This window comes from Mytilus californianus, unplaced genomic scaffold, assembly GCF_021869535.1.
Source record: "Mytilus californianus isolate M0D057914Y unplaced genomic scaffold, xbMytCali1.0.p SCAF_6, whole genome shotgun sequence".
Lineage (NCBI taxonomy): Eukaryota > Metazoa > Mollusca > Bivalvia > Mytilida > Mytilidae > Mytilus > Mytilus californianus.
The window spans coordinates 63,355,224-63,360,718 of NW_026262712.1; the positions used below are offsets into that span (position 1 = coordinate 63,355,224).

A 5,495-nucleotide genomic window follows, 5' to 3' on the forward strand; every position below is an offset into this window, starting at 1 on the left:
TGTTATCACAGAGATATGTCTCGCCTTTTTGTAATTTTGATAATGCAAATGTTGAAATTAAAATAGCAATACTTTAACATGTAAAATTAAAATTGAGAATGGAAATGGGGAATGTGTCAAAGAGACAACAACCCGACCATAGAACAGACAACAGCAGAAGGTCACCAACAGGTCTTCAATGCAGCGAGAAATTCCCGCACCCGGAGGCGTCCTTCAGCTGGCCCCTAAACAAATATATATACTAGTTCAGTGATAATGAACGCCATACTAAACTCCAAATTGTACACAAGAAACTAAAATTAAAAATAATACAAGACTAACAAAGGCTAGAGGCTCCTGACTTGGGACAGGCGCAAAAATGCGGCGGGGTTAAACATGTTTATGAGATCTCAACCCTCCCCCTATACCTCTAGCCAATGTAGAAAAGTAAACGCATAATAATACGCACATTAAAATTCAGTTCAAGAGAAGTCCGAGTCTGATGTCAGAAGAGGTAACCAAAGAAAATAAACAAAATGACAATAATACATAAATAACAACAGACTACTAGCAGTTAACTGACATGCCAGCTCCAGACTTCAATTAAACTGATTGAAAGATTATGTCTTCATCATATGAATATCAGGCACAATCCTTCCCGTTAGGGGTTTAGTATCATACCATCATAACATATATGAGAAGAACATAAGTTATGCAAATATTCAAATTAGGTCGATGAACCATGACTGAAGGTACATGGCTAAAAAATCTCCATGAAAATGAGATGTGCCAATGCTAATACAAATGCATACCAAATACCATTGACTTATTATAAGTCGTTCCCATTAAAAAGTAAAATCACAAAAATACTGAACTCCGAGGAAAATTCAAAAAGGAAAGTCCCTAATCAAATGGCAAAATCAAAAGCTCAAACACATCAAACGAATGGATAACAACTGTCATATTCCTGACTTGGTACAAACCTAAACACAAAAATTAACTTGTAAACTATGCAAAAGTTTCAAAGTCAATGAACCATGATGGGGGGTGGGGCTATATAATCTCCATGGAAACGATACTTGCAAATGCCAATAAATTTGTATATAAAATATCATTGACTTAAAATTAGCAGTTCATCTTAAACTGATCTAATCACAAACTAATACATGTAAACTAAGCAAAAGTTTCAAAGTCAATAGACCATGACTGAGGGGGCGGAGCCAAATATTCTCCATGGAAATGAGATGTGCTAATGCTTATACAACTGAATACCAATAAACATTGGCCTACCACTAATGGTTCCCCTTGAACTGACCTAATCACAAACTAATACATGTAAACTAAGCAAAATTTGCATAGTCAATAGACCATGACTGAGGGGCGGGGCCACATATTCTCCATGGAAATGAGATGTGCTAATGCTAATACAACTGCATACCAAATATCATTGACCTACCACATGTGGTTCACCATAAACTAGACCTTATCACAAACTAATACATTGTTGATGCCGACGCCGGAAACAGCATACCTATGTCTCGCTTTTTGACTCCGTCAAGGCGAGACAATAAAAATGATGAGCATGACAAGATCTACAATATATCAAAGTTCCTGAAATTGTCAGTTAACTCTTTATAGGAGTTATTGCCCTTTAATGGTGATTTTTATCATTGTTTGCATTTTTGGGAAACACTTTGGTGAATAAAGAAAAATTGCAAAACAGTAAAAATTATCAGCAAGACAAGATCAACAAAAATATTATTTTAGACACGAATTATATTCTTCACTACAGTGATGGAGAGTGACCATTGTTAAAGGTGCAAATATATCCAGGTGAGTAACACAGGCTCTTTACAACCTCTAGATTGTGAACTTGTATTGCTGATCATTTTTCTGTGTACAATTTTTCTCTATTTTCAGAGCCTCTATAGTTTGTTGAACATGTATTGCTGATCGTTTTTCTGTTTACAGTTCTTCTTCTTCTTTTTATTATTATTATTATTTAAATGTGTTTGCCCAAAACACAGAAAAAGGGTAAAATCCGTCATTTAAGAGCAATAACTCCTATCAAAGACAATTGACAATTTCATCTATGCTGACCTATTTGCAGATCTGGTCTTGCTGATCATTTTACGCTTTTTAAAGTTTTTATCTATCTATTATAGTTTCATCATTTTGAACAGTTTTGCTCCTTTCAGATTTTCGCTATCTACATTTATCTCAACATATAGTCAAGCAAAATTGTCAGAAGAATCCATTTATGAATTATTGCCCTTGAATGATTATTTTTTTCCAATTTGTGCGTCATTTTAGAAAACTATAGTTGATAGAGAGAACATGTACATAAAGAAAAAAAAAATTGGCAAAATAAGATTTACACCTAAGTATTGCATGGCCGAAATCATCAGTAGACTCTGTATAAGAATTATTACTTTTTTTATGGTAGTTTTCTTTTCAGAGACGAGTGCCTGTGATTGAAACTGTAAATAGCAATCATTATCAGCAAAATAAGATGTTCAAGTAAGTCAACATTGCCGATATCGCCTGCGATCACCCTCGGTTTTCCGTGATACATGTTGGTCAGTCTTTAGTTTTCTATATAGTGTTTTGTAGACTGTTGTTTGCCATTTCGTGGTTTGCTATGGAGTTTAAGTTTCTTCTTTGACTTCTGATTTTTTATTTTGGTATCTTATGCCTTTTTTATATCTAGAAAACTATAATGTATAGACATAAACCTTATGTATATAGCAAAAAAGATTAACAAGACAAAATTTTGGCCGACACAGTTTCTATCCAAAACAAATATTCTTGTTGTCCATGATTGTATAAATTTTATTCAAAAATGTCAGGTGAGCAATACAGGCTCCTTGGCTCAAAAACAATGTATAAACAAACGGAATGATATCACACATTACTTCCATTTTAATCCACTAGACTTTGAGTAAATAAAATTCAATCAACCAGTTTTAGCAACTGGCATTTCGAATATGGGTGTTTAAAGTGTTGACACAACACTTTGGACTATGGGGGTTAAGTCAATAAATGTATTTTAGAATATTATAATCAAATAGATTGATAAGGTCAAGAACTCGGTATTTTGAAATAAGGTTATACTACATGATAGCCTGAAATTTAAAATGTATGGCCAATTACCAATTGTATTTGTTTTGATCCACTGCATTTGTTTTACTTCATAGAAATAAGTAATATAAAACATTGCCAATACTCATTTGACATATGATAATATGTCTGTGTGACAACGATGTTATAAACAATTCTTTCGGAAAGTTTTAAAACATGCTGCTTCATGTGAGAACAAGTCTAGAAGGGTTGGAAAGTTTGTATCAACTGAACAACGAATGTTTGTTGTAATATCAATCGTCTGTCCTTGGTCTGACGAGGAATTCCACTCAAACCGTTAAGGACCTTCTTGATCTTCACTGAGATGTAAGATTTTGCTCCTTGTTGAAGTGCAAACTGAGACTTTAAGGACAGTAAAACAAATGAAGCCTTTATATGGAGTTAAAACTGTTAAATAATTGCAACTTGTGTAATAAGGGTCAGCACTCATATGGAATTTACTGCAACTTTTGACTTTGTAAAGCTACCAAAGTTACTAGCACAACTCCCAAGTTATGATTTCTTATATGCTTTCAGTGAATCTTTTATAATCAGTAAATTTCCAAGTGTCAAGTCATGTATTTGATTCTGGTGAAACCTTCTTATCTAATTGCGATCGCTTGTCATAGAAAATGTAGGGAAAGTTGTGTACACATCTTCATCAAATCAAATTGATGTCCTCAATAACTGAGCCAATAATAATATCTACTGAATTCTTCCTAAAGATCGCAGTAGAATGCCAACTAGTAAGACACCATAGCATGACGAGCTTAACACTTGACTTAGGAAAGGGTGAACATGTGAACAGCGCAAATTACTTCAATTTTTGGGGGGAAATCAAAAACTTCAATTAAGCACAAGAGGAATCAAAGAGAAGACTAATTAGGTGCGTCATATTCAATCAATTTTATCCAGATATTTCTCCAGCTGAAATGGAAAATGTACTACAAATCTTACTAACCGAAACCTAGATTGAGAGAACTTATCAGCACTTGGACAGCCAATCAGATGTCAATAAACAGTCTGAAAACTATCATGCATTATTCTTCTAAAGCTGCATAAATGTATCAAAATATATCACATCATATTACAGACATTAAACTGGTTGCTAGAAGACTGTCTCTTACAAAATAGATTTGTTTTTTAAATCCACATAACAGAAACCAGTAATATCTTAGAACCCCTGTGTAGACAGTTGCTATATAATTTACCGTAAAGAACGCTATGCTTTACTAGCTAAACTCGATAACTTAGGCAGTAGAAAATCTAATTTCTAAATGCTAATAAGTAATATATAGGTAGCTTGCATTGGTATGATGGGCACACATGGTCACAGAATCATTTGATTTTGTACTGAAAGAACATTTAAAGTTGTTACTGCTGTAAGATTTTATTTATCTCAATTTTATTCGGAGGTGTATTAATCCTTGTGGTGGTAGAAATTTTAATATTTAAATATATCAAGTGATAGCAGTCGTATCGTATATGCATGATTATTGCGTATTGATATTTTCCTCCGAGTGGTTGGAGGTGTGCCTTGGTTGGCAGAAATTCGTTTACAGATTACAGAGATTAGCTATCAGAAACTGAAAGTACAATTTCCTGTTGAATTGTATTATTTTTCTATGTTGTTCAGGTCTGTTATAATATTCCAGGAATGTATAGGAATTTGTTAAGATGTTCCCATGAACTAGAAAGAATGTATTTTATTGTGTAGTAGAGTAATATTCCCTAAAGAAAGTAACAGAAACAAAAACTACAGAAGCACAATAGGTAGATAAACTAGGTCGTATTCTTTATAGATTTGCAGTAGAAGTAATATTATGGGGCAATGTACTAATATGTTTTAACAAAAACAAAATTGCCCACACTGCAGAATATTTATTGCTGCTGTAACCATGACCTTTTAATAGACATAAAAATCAAAATAGAAGACTTTTCTCCAAGAAATACTATCCACCAGATTTATTAAGATATGATTGAAATTTGAACATCAGTAATCACTGTTGCCTTACATTAGCTCAAAAGACAGTGTTCTGTATTGAAACTTTTACAACAATTTCAGTAAAGATAATGTGACATTGACCTTTGACATAAAATCAATAGAAGTCTTGGTTAGGTCAACATGATTCAAATGATACCCTGGAAACCAAAATTTTGCTCAACTTTTATTCCATTCCATCAAACGCTGCTGTGACCTTGACCTTTGACATAGTGGCTTCAAAATCAATATGGGTTTTTTTACACCCCAAGGTACATTATCCACAAAATATTGTTAAAAATCTAATTTGTGTACCCTTAAAATCTTCACTAATGTGCCCTCTCTTCAAACTCAAATAATACTGTAGCAACCCACTTATAATGTTCCGTTTATCATTAATCATAACACACAAAAG

At 33.4% G+C, this 5,495-nt stretch overlaps 1 protein-coding gene across 3 annotated transcripts in view; it reads left to right on the forward strand.

The window, feature by feature from the left end:
* LOC127704734 (U1 small nuclear ribonucleoprotein A-like) overlaps nt 1-5,495 on the forward strand; it is a 1,100,970-nt gene that overhangs the window by 900,556 nt on the left and 194,919 nt on the right. The window lies entirely within an intron of this gene.